At 44.7% G+C, this 16,270-nt stretch overlaps 1 long non-coding RNA gene across 2 annotated transcripts; it reads left to right on the forward strand.

The window, feature by feature from the left end:
* The first annotated feature begins 652 nt into the window (after nt 1–652).
* On the forward strand, nt 653–15,245 carry LOC143162571 (uncharacterized). Of its 2 annotated transcripts, none has more exons than XR_012995722.1 (4): nt 653–766; nt 11,747–13,711; nt 14,931–15,037; nt 15,149–15,245. It is a non-coding gene; the product is annotated as an uncharacterized LOC143162571 (long non-coding RNA). The 2 variants fall into 2 exon arrangements; XR_012995723.1 differs by having other exon boundaries at nt 14,931–15,005.
* The last annotated feature ends 1,025 nt before the right edge of the window (nt 15,246–16,270 follow it).

Consider the following 16,270-nt stretch of genomic DNA (forward strand, 5'->3'; position numbering starts at 1 on the left):
CTGGCGTCGGCGCCCGGGGCCGCTGGCGGCGGCAAGGACCAGGCGGATGGAGAGAGGCCCCGCGCCGGGGCTGGGGGCGGGGGGGGGGGGAGCCGCGGAGAAAAGGCGGCTCGCCGGGCCGGGGGCGCGGCGGGCTTGCGGCGAGCGGAGGCGCCTCCCGGCGAGAGCGGGCCGCTGCCGGCGGGGGACGGGGCGCAGGCCCGCCGGGCTGCGGAGCTCGCGCGGGGGGAAGCGGCCGCGGCGGGGGCCGAGCAGAGGGGACGCTGGGAAAGGGCTCACGTGGGCCGGGGGCGGGGCGCTAGGAGCCGGGCGGCACCAGAAGCGCCTGAAGCGAGGGGGGGGAAGGCGCCTAGCGCGCTCTTAGCCGCCCGTTCAAGCAGACCGGGAGGTGGCGACCGCGCTCCCCTCCGCCGGGCGGCAGGTGGTACGCGTCGGCCCGGAGGCTCGGCCTCATTGTCCAGCCCCCCCCTTCCCCCCCCCCCAACTTCCCCCCCGTGCCGGTCCGGGTTGGTACGCGCCGAGCAGGACCGCTGGGGGCGCGCGGCGGGGCGGCAGCGCGGGTGTCACGTCTTCCCCCCCCCCGCCCTGGGCGCGCGGTGGTAGGTGCCTCCTGAGGAGGAAGCGGGCCGCGCGCGGCGGCCGCCATGGCGGGGGCGGCTCCTCAGGGCGGGAGGAGCCCCTCAGCCCGCCCGCCCACTCTCCCGCTCCCTCTCCCCGCCGCCTGAACCGTGGCCGAGGGAGGGCGGCCCGGGGCTGCTCGGCTGAGGTAGGCCCGTGGCGCCGCTCCGGGCCGCAGGCCCGCTGTGGCCGGCTGTGGGCCCACGGAGGAGCAGCGCGCCCGACGTGCGCTCGGGCCGCGCTCAGCCCGCTCGGGAGCGGCGGGGCCGGAGGGACGGGTAGCAGCGCCCTAAGGGTGGCTGTCCGCGGCGTCCCGCCTTAAATTACAATGGCTAATTTGTTTAGGGCCACTCGGGGTACTGATGTTGAGGCAGACAGTCATTGAAAGTCTTCCCGGAGGCGGTTTGAGTTGGGGCTTCTGCAAGCACCGAAGCCTTTGACCTTTTCCAAGGAGACTTGTGGGAAAACCTGAGCGGTTTTATCCTTTTTGGGAATCCCCTCCTGCCGCCTCAAGTGAGAATTGAATAGGAGAGGCTCAGCTGGGCAAGGTGTAACGTTGGAAATGTGTGGATGTTTTCATAGGTTCTGTGCAGCATCTTTCTTAAATCCATGTTTTATTGATGTCTTGAAAATACTGTTACAGATAATACGAAGGACATCGATAGGGTTTCAAAGAAATTTTAATTAAAACCCCCTACTTCTTGCTTTTTATTTAGATAATACAAACTGGGTTTGATGGAGCTTGACTTGAACCAACAGACTATCTTAAACATCAATTTCACGCTGTTTTCTTTGCGCCCTGTGCCCTACTTCAGATCAGAATGTGCCTTACTACGTCAGTCCTGGTCCCTCTGCCCCCTTCATAGTTCGTGGTCGGGTTCAGTGCTGGGAATGGTGACCAGTGCCAGAAAAAGAGACCTGAAAATTGACCCAGTGTTAAAACTCACTGTAACTTCAACTGAAATTAAGTGTAACATGTAACTCTTGGTTTTCAATAAAATGGTAAAGAACACGTCAAACTAATTTTTTTTTTTGCATATGGTGTGTAGCTAGCTTTTCATAAGAGTATATACACCTGCTGAAAAGTGGTGTGGAGGAAGGAGTTAATTTATTATATCAAGATAAAAATTGTACAGTATGTGTAAACCCTGTATTTTATATATATATACACACACGTAGTGTCAACTCAATGTTTTATGTCTGGGTATCTGGCTTACAAGTAGAGGTGAGCACAATATACATATTTTTGTAGTTTTTTAAAAACAGTTGCGAATGTGGCCCTTGAGATGTAGTAGTGTGTTGCGGTTGTTTCGGTTTGCTGTTTTTATATTTTGATACTCCAAATAAGTGTGCTAGCTTCTAAATGGGGAAGCATTTTGTACAGGTGTCCTACTCGTGGCACTTCACAAGTCTGTTTAATAGTAGTCGTAAGTTCCGTATGACGATTAATAGGTTTTGTGTAGGATGTGATCCTGCAAAGATCCAAAGTTATGATCTCTGTGGCCCTACAACAGCATCGTCCTACTGTAGGGATCTGCTTGTGGTGGAACTTGGAGTTTGTTGATAGAAGCTGTTTCTAGTTCTGCCGCTGGTTTTCCTCGGTACCAAATGTACCTGTCAAGTCAATTCGTTATCCCTTAATAAGGAGCAACGCTTATATATCGAAGCTTAATTTATTTTGTGTGAAATGCACAGATTATTTTAAAACTCTAAATATGAAATACTGTATCCAGGCTGAAAGAATACGTGTCTAATGTCACTGGGCTTGGGTGAGAGTCTCTAATTAAGAGTTCTCGTCTGAATAAGGTATTAAATTCCCAACTGGTTGTCCAGTAAGAGCTGAGGAGAGCAGAATAGCGTGTGCGGCTCTGTCAAATTACTGTAGATAAGCATTATCTTGATGCATTCAGCTGGGTTTTATAGGTGTATCATAAAAAATCATATTAAGCAAATTTTCAGATTTGTGTTCTCAAGGAGACAAAAGCACTAGGCAAATGATACTTGAACCACATACCTTGCTTCTAACTTCCAGCGTCTTTTTGATTGAGTCTTAGTTATCCTTTTATGAAGAAACATGCTGAATTCGCTCAGGTTGATGTTAACTTTTACCGGGACCAAAAGTGGAAATTAAAAAGCAGGAATAATAATGCAGAAAGACTGAGTTGTTGATTTGTAACAGTGCTCTTGCTTTAATACGTGTTTTTACCATGTTGAAGTTCTGTACGGGTGTCACCATGTGATAAAACAGGGCAGCGTGTGGACAGGATATTAAAACTTGATTTCTGTCGTACCAAACAATTGGTATATCTTCATCAGTTCGTGAGATCGGCATCCTTTCCTAACAGCTTGGCATGTCCTACTGCATGATTTAAGACTTGATTCTTAGGCTTGAATGTGTTTTCAAATGCAAAATTACGTATTTCAATCACCGCCACTTCAGCAAACTCAATTGTACGTTTGAAGTGATTATTTTGGAAACTGCTTGTAGTTTGCCAGCTGACCCCTGTGTACTTTTCCAGCCAGGTTCTGTGTAAACAGGGTGTAGGTGCAACTTCGTGTTGCGTGGCTCAAATCCGACTGCAGGTGGCACATGTCATCTGGTATTCATCATGTGAAGGAATCATCACCGTCTGCGAAACCCTGGGTCTTGCTGGAGAAGTTACCGATCCCGTTCACCTGTGCTGTCCGTGTGATGTAGAGGCGAATAAAAGGCTACTGCCCGTGTCAGAAAAGCATTGGAAATTTAGCTTTGTCATTGTTTATAACTAGTATTCTCTTAAAGATGTGGTCGGAGCAGCTATGAGGGTGCAGATACTGACAGTAAGGAGTGTCTGTACGCGTGGCAGAGCGTGCGGGTTCTGCGGTGGGTTTGACTGGACTGTCTTCCCGTTTGAAGAGAGTAGGTATTGGGGAAACGTGGATCTTATTTTTGCGCCTGTATAATATTATCTGATTTCCACCCACCTCCGTTATTATCAAACGCTATTAATATTGCACCTTGAGGGTACGGACGTTTAAACCACTGTCCTGCAGTCAGACATGAGCTCGCTTAGCTAAGAGGCTGAACGGGCTAGCTTTGAGCCACCCGGGATGGGGAGCTGTGCTGGCTCGTTAGCGCTGCTCTGAAGCTAATCAGAGGCAGGGCGCAGGAGTGCCCAGCCGGAACCAGCCTCCCGTGGCTGGTTCCCAGTTTGGGGACAGCACAAGTCGCTTAGAGTGAGGGCAGGGTGAGCCCGTACAGACCTATTTTCTACAAGGACGTATTTTAAGTGTCTTACGGTGTTCCGATGATGGAAGTAAGCGAGTACCCTTTGCCTTTTACTTCTAATCTTTCTTGGATTATGGGGTCACGGAAAATTTCTTTGTGAATACCCACTGTAGTTCTTAGGTTGCGGAGAAGAGATTAGAAGTGCAATTTTAATTCAACTCCGTGTGTTTGTGCATGCGTACGTGTATTGAAGGAATGCATTATATGTTGTGATCTTGCGTTGTTCAGTATATGAAATAAAGGTATTCTGATGAGGAACTTGCTCTCTCTGATGCGTGTGTACATTAATGTTTTCTGTTGAGTTGGGTATTTCTCTTCAGTGCTAGAGAAGAAAGCTGGTTTTACCCTGTTTGTAGACATTGCTTCTCAAGTGTTTAAGGCTTGTTACAAACAGGGTAGAATTCAGCCGGATGTTGTAACTACTAAAATTGAACAGGCAGTGCTTTTACCGTTTCCAGTCCCATACGAAGCCAGTTCTGCCGCTTTCAGGATGGAGATACTGATCTCTGTGAAACAGGTCCTCAATCACTATTTTACAAAACACGTGCGTATCTTGAAATTAGAGCTAAAACGATAAACCATAGTCCTTGCACCTGTGGCAGAGTCCAAATTAACAGTCTCTAAATACATAAACATTAAAAGGCCTTTGCTTCATCAGATTTTTCTGCCGTGGTGGAACTAAACTTTTAAATCTCATATTTGCTGTCTCGAATTAATGGTGCTACTAAAGCATCCCATTTAACCTGAAACTTCTCCCTACCCACACAAGACCTGCTCACCTCACACGAGAAGGTAAGGGGTCTCGTTCAAAATCTGAAAGCAGGTACTTCGTCTTTTCCCGGCTCTGCCCAGCCTTCCCTGGATTGCTCTCTTTAGCCTTGTGGTTTATGGTGGATTGAGGCGCCGGTTGCTGTGAGCCGTAGGTGCGGTTCCTCATTTCTTGGGCACTTCTTCCCGAGCAAGGACACCTGGAAGATGTTCTTGCCCTCTTGTGTGAGCACGTCACCCTCATGTTGTGTGTTCTTGCCTCCTCAACCTGTGACCCTCTCCCTGTGGCTACCGCACCCCTTCGTCCTCCGGCACTTCCCCTTTCCTGCCTGTCAGGTTCGGACTCGAGCTTGCATGGTGCGAGAACCCCAATTTGCCACAGGAACCCCCAACCTGGAATGGTTTCAAAAGACAGGTCGTCCTGAGGGGCAGTGCGATTGATTCTGCGGTTGTGTTCAGGAGAGCTGAATCTGACTGCTTTTGATCTCCTACAGTGCGCATAGCTTCAGCAGGGGATTAAAGCTGCTTTTGTTATCCCAAGGTGCAAGTTTGCTATTCACGGTCTCTTGTTCTCTTTTTTTTTTTGTTAAACATTGCTGCCTAAAATGAGTCTAAATCAAGTGACTTTTTTTTTTTTCCCCTCCCTGAAGTTTTTAACTTTTTGCATTGTTTTTCACATGTTTTGATAGAGCACATGCCTTTCACCCTTCCCTCCTTCCTGGTCCTCTGGGAAAGTCCCCCGCCAGTACATCCGTATTTCGAAATACAGAAATTTGTAGGAAGCCAGGGCGGAAGGAGTGCTTAAGTTTCTTTTACAATGGAATGATAGAATGATAGCACTACTAGTTAGAGCATATTTAAATACACAGTAGTCTTTTCTTTTTGCTTTTAGAAACGCACTTACACAGAAATACAAAATTACTCTCCAACGCTCCTAGGCGCCTGTTGCTTCATGTAGAGGTGGTTATTTTTTGGGCACGGCGGTTTCCGAGCCAGGCAGTCTGTGGTCTGGCCAGCAGGGTGAGGGCTTGTACGCACAATACGCTTCAAGACTGCGAATCTGCAAGGAAATATTGGTGAAGCTTCCAGCTTGTCTGTCTTGGGATTCCATTAATAAAACAGGAGCAGCTTGTTAAGGAAAAAACATCTGTAAGATTTTTTTTTTTTAATTTCGGCGTGCCATTTAGAATTCTGTCCTGCTTCGTATGCACCGGTAAAATATTTTCAAATGTTGGCATGTAAAGCAAAGAGCAAGCGGGTCTAAAAGGCAGTGTTGCCTTAGCAACTACGGTCTGAGTTTCTGGAGAGATTAGAACTATTGATTTCTAACACGTTGAGTTAAAGAAATCTCTCTGGACATTAAAAAAAAAAAGGGTGGAATCATAGGTGGAATCATATTCTGCCTGAAGCTCGTTATGTTTTTGGTTTGCTGGTGCATCTGATTATTTCACAGCAGGTGTGCTTTAAGTTATACAGAAGGATTTATTTTGTTTTTCTATTAGAGCTTCATAAGTTATTCAAGAATTGAATGGATTTTGGTTTTTAAAAATACAGTTTTGATGTTGTGGTAAGGGTGGTTTTGTTTTGGTTTTTTCCTTGCAAGGAGTCCCAGGGGTATCGGATATATTCTGGTTAGATATATTCAGCACATTCCCTTAGTCTCTTTTGTCAAGAGCCGCAGGGAGCTTTTTCCCCTGTTCCAAACATATTCTTTGCAGCTTATTTCTTCCTCGGAATACCGTAACTTAATTTTAACTCTTTAGTCTCTGAAAAATGTGTTGAAATTTTCCAGTAGCGTATTTTGCTTTATAAACTGTGGGACTGTATTATATGCTGGGGGCTATATTATCATGGCATGCTATCCTGATTGTGTTCTGCCTCCGCTTGCACTGCCATTGGGGAAAACGTCAGACCAAGAGCAGGCTGAACTCAGATCAGTCCAACGTCGGGAACAGTGACAAGAGTATGTCTAACTTTTTCTCCCGAGGAAGTCTAAAGCTGAGAATGAGTACAGTGTTATTTCTAGGGAGCGCTTCGTGCGACAGATGTCAGAAGAAATAAGCGGGAATACCTCTGGAAATGAGGTGTCTTCTTTGGGGGGTCTGAAACCTCCTTTGAGCATCTCGATCCTGGAGGTGTCCGTTTCCTGAGATCCTTTTGGGGAATCTGGGAGCCTGAACAACTCGGGTTCTGGGGAAACTAGTTGAATCCCTACTTCTCTGTCAGCTCAGGAAGGTAAGAGTTTAGGTGTCAGGCGCCATGAGAAGCACCACGGCCAAACCCAGTGCCGTGTGAAGGATGCAAGGCGGTTGTAGCAAAGTTAAGGCAAAATGCAAAGCAAAAGCATGTGACAATTAAAAAAAAATTGATATTCACCCTGGGTAGCTTACGGCTCTGTGAGTGTGTGTTATGCCCAGGGGAATGCTCACTCCGAGATGGATAATTTGTGTGTTTGCAGGTCTTGTGTGGTAAATGTTGGACTTTTTCACCCGATTTGCTTTTCAGTAGAATCCTTGTTAAAATTTGATGCAAGTGACTAATTACTGATTTTCATAAAGCTAATAAGGGATTTTATACTAAATAATTGCGTATCCCACTTTATTGTGTTCATATGCTTGTTTGTTTCATAAAAATCATGCAATGAAACATAGATCAGTAATGCTTGTTGCTTGATCCTACTGCTGTATAGCTGATGAATTCATGGGTTTAAGACAAATAATCCGTATTTCATTATTAGCAAGTGCTAGAAATAAAAACATACTCTAGACTATTGGTTGAAAAACAAATCCTGAAGTCATAAGAGAGGATTAAAGTTGGGGAAAAAAAATCTCTCGAAAGAAATGTTAAAAAATGAAGAGAGTAATGACATCTGCTTAATAGCATCCGGCCCTCTCAACCAACAGTTACGAACCTTTGAAGTCTTTAGATAGAGGAAATAAAAGTGGGGGGGAAAGCAATGTGTGAGAAAAATCAGAATAAAATAGCAGTCCAGGTTATCTGAAAATTGTATTTTCTATGTGGGAAAGCTTTGAAGCCTGTCTGAAATGTGTTCTAAAGAGGCTAATGAAGCTAAAGATAAAAGCATAGGGATAAAGCTTAAAGGGCAATAGAGCTACATTTAATTCACAAACAACGTTAACAGTAGGAAGAGAAATCTATAATGCCTGGACATCCTCCCTGTTTCTGAAGGTGGTTTCTTTCACTTCAGGGCACCTATCAGCAGGAAGGGTTTTTTTAGTTGGGAGAAAAACAATGACAGCCTTTCAAGTTAATGTCAAGTGTGATGGAAACGTCAGAACAAAACCCCTAAAAGGGTATATTTGGAAATAGTTGTGGAAATGCAGCTCGCTCCATTCCTAAGTGTGTCCTGTCCTTCAGGAAGGCAAATTAATTCTTTGATAATCTTCCTGAATGCTATTTTCTTTTTTTTTTTTTTCTCCCCCCAAATGTACTAAGTCTCATGTACCTTATTTCACTTCTGGAGTTTGTTTCTTAGGGAAACTTATGCATGGAGAAAGGATCCATTTGTTGTCATCCAGGAAGTTGTCTCTGCAGGTAATGGTTTTCTGTGAATTTAAGCTTGAAAATCAGGGTAAATGGAGCTTCGCCACACAGAATGTTGTTCATCAGGCTTCTGATGAAAATGTATTTCCTTGTTTCTGAAGGTCCTGATCTGAACTTACATGGCTAAACACAGAATGAGTATTATCGGTATAAGAGAATCAACGGTATTACGAATAGTTAAATTTTGGTCTAATGGGTCATGGAAATCCATAATACTGTTGCATAAAAATGAGCTTAATCTTATCGTTAGTTTTATTCACTTCCTAGAATGGTGCTTTACCATGACAGTCAATGGGAAAGTCATTGGTGGTTGCAGAGACTTTTACAGAAGTTCAATGAATCCATTAAAGGTGCAAGGTGAGAGCATCGGTGTTTCAAAAATGGGCTATCACCTAGCAGGAGGGCCTGCTTGGATTGCTTTAGCTAAACCTTCTGGTGTTACTTTGCAGTGAGTCCTGTTCTGAGACCATTGTAAGGAAAGGTCCAGGCTTACCTTTGGGGGGAAAAAGTCACCGAGACTACAGATCATTAAATATTTGAAAGAAGCCATCCTATTTAATGGTGGGCGCTTTCTAATCCGCTACTTAATCCTGCAAATAATAGTATGGGAGGAAGAAAATAATCAAAATTAATATGTTAATCTGATGTTGAACGTGAGAAATAAGCTGAACATGGGCAGAGGCGTAGGCACACGAGGAAAGCAGATTCTGTCTCTGATCGTGTCCCGTGCCTGGGAAGGGCATCGGGAAGAGCCCTGCCCCTGAGGTGTCAGGAACGCCATCTCCAAAGTGATGTTCTCCACAGTTGCTCAAAAAAGCTTTTTAATTACGCTGGCATATGCCCGCAGAATGAAATAATGGGGAAATTGCAAATGTCTTTTTCAGTAATCCGTCTGAAACAAGCCAAGACTTCCCAGCTGGTCATCCTGCCAGGTTTCTATTCAGCTTAGAACGGCTTTTAAAATTACTACCTTTTTTCAGTGTTTCATTTGACTTTGACTCAAATGTTTGCTACCCCTACCCCTTGCTATGGAGGCCTTTTTCTAAAGAGAAAATTTCAGCCTGCATTGTTATAAAGTGTTTTTGCTTATTTTTCCATCGGGTTGAAGTGTTCTGGCAATCTGCATGGTGTGTAATGGAAAATGAAATCAGTTTGACAGTACCAACTGTTATCTGTACACAGGGCTGTCACCCTGTCTGAAATCTGGGTTTGGAGAAGTGTTTGAGGGTGACTCGGGGAGAGGGATTTCCTGGAGACCGGCTGATTCTGCGACATGCAAACCTGACAAATCAAATACTATTGTCACCATTAAGAAATGTAATGAAGCATTTTCTTAGGGAGTTAACCATGATTATGGGAGAGTTCTTGAAGAATTTTTCAATATTTGTAAGTATATTTAAAGGTGTTGAGTACAAATAAAAAAATTTGATTTTATGCAAAATGTAACTAAAGTATGTTGTATTTTACTTCTGCCAGCGTCTGCTCTATTGAGCTGGGCCTAAGTTCTGCACCGATGCTGTCCATTTTCATTGTTTCCCTCTCGCTTCTTAAGCAATCTCAATTTCAGAGAGTTGTTACACATTTTCAGCAAGCAATCATACGATCGGTTGAGTTCATGAACGCCCTTGAATCCGTTTCTGAGCAAGGAAGGGGTCCCCGGAGGCCGCCTGGTCCGGGCCAGCACCGGAGCAGGGCCAGCTCTGCGGTGGGTTTGTCCGTGAAGATCAGCTCGCTGGGGACCTTGTCCAGCTGGGTTCCAGCACCTCCCGGGGTGGAGGTCCCACGGTGGGACAGTTAGCTGCCTTCCTCTGTGCAAATGCTGTGAAGGGAACTACTGCTGCGTTAACTGATACTTCCTACAAGAACAGGGTGTTGGGGATATAGCTATTTCATCACTAGTGGGCAGCAAATGTGGCAACCATCTTCTTTTTTCTAGTACTCCAGAGCATCAAGATAGCTGTTTTAGACCAGAGCGAAGCTGCCAGCAGTCGTAGCAGCGACCTGATAGTGACCTGTGGGCTCAGGTGACTGTAGAGTCAGAGACAGGCTTTTCGTTGTTGTTTTCCTTAATTGTGTTCTGGTTTTAGGACTCCTCCTTTTGCACTGGTGCACTTTTTCCAAATGAAGGTTTTCCTGACCAAAACTTCTCCCTGAATCCCACAGTGAGGAGTTTGTGGCTTAAATGTGTCTTATGCAAAGATTACTTCTGAATTATTGTCATTATCGTACAGCACCGTCAGGGCCCCGATGGGCGCGAGCAGCGCTGATTGCGTATCAGAGCTATTGTTTCTGCTGCAGACTGGGAAGGAGCAGAGAGTGCCAGTACACTGCAGGACCTCGAAGATAATACGTTATAAATAAACATCTAAAATTCGTCTGAAGTCGCAGCATATGATCGCATGGAAGATTGGATCCTGACTATGTTGTATAAAGCTAACGGCTTTTGGCAGTGTAGTCTCTAAATTGGAAAGCTGAAATGATTGCAAATTGTCTGTTTCAATATGGATCCGACAGCTGCCTGGAAGACGGTAGAAGAAGGGTTTAATTGATGTTTGTTCTTGTCAATGTACTGATCAGGTTTTCATGCAAGGTTCTCTTCTTTTGTGCTTTTTTGGTCAAATTTTATTTTAAATTTGTTTGCTATGCTACACAGTAGCTCCAGTGGAAACATAAGCATCCGCCAACGAGGAGCTTCATTTTAGGGCACGTTGTAGAAATCTGAGAACGTTTTTCTGTTTGGATAAAAATGTTTTCTGTGTTTTCTTCTTCCACTGCTGCTATGGGATGCTTCAAAACAATAACCCAAAATGTCTGCTTTCCAGAGCGTCTCCGTGCCCGTTCGGTCCTTTGGTTGTACTCCTCTGCTCGGCTGCACCGTGGGCAGCGGTCACGCTTTGGTGGCTGCAGCCAGCAACTCCCTGTAAGCTGGAGCAACCGAACTGATTTCTGAACTCCTAGTCCTGCAAAGCCTTCAGATAATGGTTATTTCAGCTTCATGTCTGATAAAGCAGGGCTTGTGAGACGAGGGCATTTGCTGTCTGTTTCTCCTCTGTTCTGTTCCCCATCACCACCCAGAAGAGACCTTTGGATCCCGCCAGGCAGCTTTGGTGAAACTGGAAGGGTAGAGCTTGCAAAGACAGGGGGTCGGCAGAAGAGACAATGTTTTTCCCCAGCTCGAAGGGAAAACTGTTGGTTGAACTCGGCTCTTACTGCACAACAAAGAAAAATCACAAGGGAGATGTTACGAATGCCCAACCATTGGGAAACATCTGCGTTTCCCCTCTGTTATGCATATCTATATGTATATATCTATAGGTATATATCGGAAGAGCACCTCACACGGCATATGCCGATAGGAAGCTGTAGCACTGTGCAGAGTGGTTTGTTTGCTTACTCATGGCTTTACCTGTTAAAATAGTACTGTCTTCTAGAGACTGAAGGACGGAGTCCACCATGGGTAAAGCCTTGGAGTGACTTTGTTTTAATGAATTTTGCTGTATTAATTAGCATTCTGATTTTCTTCTGCAGGGACCAACAGGATATTCTTTCTGTATCATTTGCGCTGTGGCCACCCCGAATGGCGTGGCGGCTGCTCCTGTGATTTTACGGTACCTGATGCGGCTGGTGTGGTGACTCAACGACGTCTGCTAACGCTTCCTTGAAGATGCATCTCGAGCCTACTGATGGAGTTTGATGTCTTAAATAACACTGTAGAGAATGGTTCAGGTCTTAAAATAGAATAGTTTGCTGTTCTCCGTGTTTCAGATCTACGGATGAAGCCTTAGACTTAGTGGGTGTTATGTGTAAGAAAAAAGGAAAGGGGACGTATGCTGATGTACAAAATATGACTATTTATCTTCCAGAAAAACAGACAGTGTTTCAAACCCAGAAGATATTTTCTGGGTTTTTTTGTAGTATTTTTGTCTGTGCTCTTAGCTGTGCTATAGGGGTGCAGGTAAAAGGAGACAAAACTAATTTGCAATTAAAGAGGTCAATGAAGTCCAGTAACTTTTTTTTCCACTGCTCTTGCTGTTTAAATTAATCCTGATAAAAATCAGCAATTTTTAGTTCGTATTGTCAAGTACTTGGGCTTGCTGATATTTGTACAGCACTGTTGGTTTCTTCCCAACAGTGCAGGGAAGAAGTTATTTAAGCATTTTTATTGGATTCAGAGAAAATATAATTTCTTTTATATCTGATTTTTACAAGCTACTCTTTCCTATGTTTTGATAAGCAATCTCAATCTTGTGTGTAAACTACTTGATGTTGTATTTACCTGCAAGGAATGCAGCTATGTGCAGCCATTATTGAATACGCAGAAATATCTGCGCTAAGAATATAAGAAGATTTTGGCAAAGAGACAAAGGCCAACAATGCTGCTCTGTTGTTATACACTTAAATCTTATATATATGCATGTGTTTTAGAATTTGTTGGCAGATGTACGCACTGAAGAGCCACAGAAGTAACTATTACAGGTTTTTTGTCTTTGCAAAGTATATAAAACTGCTTACCTTTTCTGCAGTATTTTCCCCATGCTTTTAAGAAGATCAGGTCTGCCAGTCATATATGGTGTAGTGACAGATGATGGAATTTGGTTTGTCTCACTTAATTTGCTTAATATAATCGATCAGAAAAAGATTCTATTTTAGATAAATGTAAACTGGTTGTATGTTATAACTGAAATTGTGAAGAAACATTAATTTCTAAGTAAATTTATGTGATTTCAAAGTCAATATTCTTAAGAGCTTACGGTCTTGATATTTAATTTGACAAGTGCCACAGTAGTTGACTGTACTCTGAAACCTGCTTCTGTATGAAAGCACATGTATATGGAATTGAATTTTCATTATGTAAACCTGTACATATAGCTATCGTCAAAGGCAGTGTTTCCTTTTTTCGCTTTGCACTGCACAGAAAATACTATAGATCTAAATACTTTGTTAATAACCTGTGTTTTCTGACCTGTATTGTTGCAGAATACTGTTGGTCTGTTTGTAAATACTTTTTCAAACACTGCTGGCAGGTGGAGCAGTTCAGCATTTCCACCCTGCGTTCCTTAACCACGTGGACCTTTCCTCGGTTCGAAACCATTTTGTCTCGAATTATTCAAGCCCATAATTCTCCTGTTCTCTGCTTAGGGCAGAACTGGGGTCTATGTAGACAGCACTAGCCTGATCGAGGTAGTGGTTCTTCTTGGTTGTAGAAAGTCTAATGTAATTCTCTTCAGCTGGTGCACGAAAAGCGGTCTCCTTAAATTGTTTTACATTGGAAATTAAATATCTCAATTAAAGTGGCTATATGAAATAGAATAAATATGTCTGTGATACAGTATGTACGGTAGGCGGGTGAGTTCGGAAGACTTTGTGTTTGTTTTAATGCTTTCTCCTGTGTGCTGTGTCTGATGCAGCTACTGATGGACTAACCGGCACGGGTGATCGCCAGCTGCCAGCTCGTGAACGACTTTACAGCTGAGTGTAGCACCTGAAATCCAGGTAGGCTGGAGTTATAACGTACTCCTTAACTCGCCCACAACTGGGAGTAAAGACAACTCGTTGTTACTTCTCAGATGTGCTTGTCAGCAGCTAAAACGTCCAGTGTCCACCCAATTTGGTGTTAAAACTCTAGTAAGAAGATCCTTAAGTTCCCTTCTGAGCCCTTTTGGGTGTGGGAGGCATGACCTGCAAAGCACTGTGCGTTTGCAATGACCTTACCTGCTGCTTTTGGTATGTCTTGCCCTATTGCACACGTAAGGGAGAGACTGAACGTGAGCTCAGGTAAAGCCTGTAACTCTCAGAACTTGTATTTGAGGCCCCCAGACCGTGCAGCGAGTGTGGTGTTTGCCTGAAAGGCTGATTTGAGCGCAGAGGAGGCTTTTGCCCACAACTGGCTGGTTGGACGTGGTGCAGATGGCTCTGCTCGGGGTCCTGCCGACGTTCAGAGCCCGGGCACCTCTCCAGGTCCTGCTCTCCAAAGTATTTCACGCAGAACAGGCATGGACGTGCACTCTTTGAGAGTCAGACTTTTTCCTTGTCTTGTGAAAAGTTCCGAAGGAAGCGAGATCTCTATGTATTTATATTTACCTCTCGTACCATCCACATCCTGCTAGTGCTGCATGAAATAGGCGCGATCCTTCGCTTTGTGCCTTTCAGTGCCCTTTTGGATTCCCGTTGTCACCGTCCAGTGAAGCACAGTTCCTTCAAAGGACGAGTAGTTGCAAAGTTTTGGTCGGCAGAGACAGCTTTAGCCAAAAATGCCCGGTTCTCTCGTAGACCAATCCCTTACATGTTTGCCCTTCATTACATGCTACTTTATTACGGTTCAAGAAAGAAAAATAAAAAGTACACAGATGAAGTGGACTTGATTAGTATCACTGTGTAATGAGGTGGTTGACCTGGAAAAGGAGCTTTATTTAAAACGCAGCAGCATGGGAGGGTAAATTGCCATGCTATCAAAAGAGTGTGCTGGATTTCTTGCTTTTATTAAAGTGCCTGGGCATGGATCACAGTTGTATCGTGTGCAAGCTCACTGAAGAGTTGAGCTTTCTTTGAGTTAGGCTGGCGGTCAGGTAGCGGTACCTTTCCCTTGCACCAGATCCCGCTGAGAAAGGTGTTGCAATCATTTATCCTGCCTGCCTGACCCACAGCCCCTGCCCGCCCGCCCGCAGGCTTTGGCGTTCCGCCTGTCATCCCAGTTACACTTTGTGCTTTACAGGGTAACCGTGAAAATGTGTCCGCCAAAGAATGTTTCTTCAAAGATGTGAATAAAAAGCAGCCATAATCACAGCAGGTATTTTATGACTGACAGCTCAAATTAAAAAGGTATAAAAATACATTTTTATTAATACATGCAATGTCTGTGAAATCTTATGCCAAGTTTTTATACTTGTTATACAAAGCAGTCAAACAAGGTCTCTCTTGTTCCTCCTCCAGCTGTCGATGTCGTGGGTGGGAAAACAAACTGCTGCTCCCGTTTCAAGTTTGTCTTAACTATCGCTAATTTGAAGAATTCGAAATAAATACATTTTAAAGTCAATGTGATTTTGCAGAGCCTGGTTCATTTATTTCGGAAACTGTTTCTATTAAATAAAATGCATTTTGAAACTCAGCAGGACTGTTGCTAGAGCAGAGTCCTGCCCCGTCAGCAGGGAAGAGCTGACCTGCTGCGGGGAGGAAGGGAGCGCTGCTCCCGCGAGGGATGGAGACAAACCTCCTCCATGTGTGCGTGAGCCTTGCCAGCAAGCGACGCGGGGTGAATTGCAGCTCACTGGGGGTAGTACCCTGCACGGTATTTTTCCATCTGCTTTTCCTGAAGTACACAAGTAGAGTGCTTGGACCCTTTTACAGTGCGACTCCGAGGATGCTGTATGGTCTGCGGCTGCATTTGATAGAGAGAGCCCACCCCTGACACGGACCTTTGCACCCTTCTTTCCAAGCAGAGTCAGATTTTCCCTATAGGTTTAAGATTTCTCTCACCACCCAGCTTTCTAGAAGCGCGCGACAAAGAGAGTCGATGCGGTCCAACTCCGTGTCACTGAAAGAGTGTCGAGAGGTAATGCAATTGTGCTCGGGTGGCGTTCTCCCTTCTGGCTGCTTTTTTACTTGTTTGTGGCTCGAAACATGATCTTTCAGCCCTAGTCGTTCCACGCAACGTCATCCCCCTGGACGTGTATGAAACGTCGTCAGCATTTGTAGATGATTCACTATTTCTTACACAGCGTGTGAAATCGTTCTCTGCACTTCCCAGAGCACGCGTAACATCCACTGGGGATTTTTTAAAGTTTACTTTTAGCTTTTCCAAATAATTCACAGATCTGGATTAAATTTCACTCTATGTAGCGATTTAAAACAGTCGGTGTATGCTAAAAGTCTGTCGCTGAAAACTGTGACCTACAAAAACTGTATTATAATATCCTAAGTAATCAATTATTCAGATGGCCACACATACCGTAGATGCAAGAGTGGCTTCCGAAATCCAGACTGAGCTTTTGATCCCATCATTCCTCCCCTTCTGGCACTTGTCCTGCGCTACAGTCGGGGAAAGGGCTACGGGAG

The sequence above is a fragment of the Aptenodytes patagonicus genome, chromosome 6 (genome assembly GCF_965638725.1).
Source record: "Aptenodytes patagonicus chromosome 6, bAptPat1.pri.cur, whole genome shotgun sequence".
Classification (NCBI taxonomy): domain Eukaryota; kingdom Metazoa; phylum Chordata; class Aves; order Sphenisciformes; family Spheniscidae; genus Aptenodytes; species Aptenodytes patagonicus.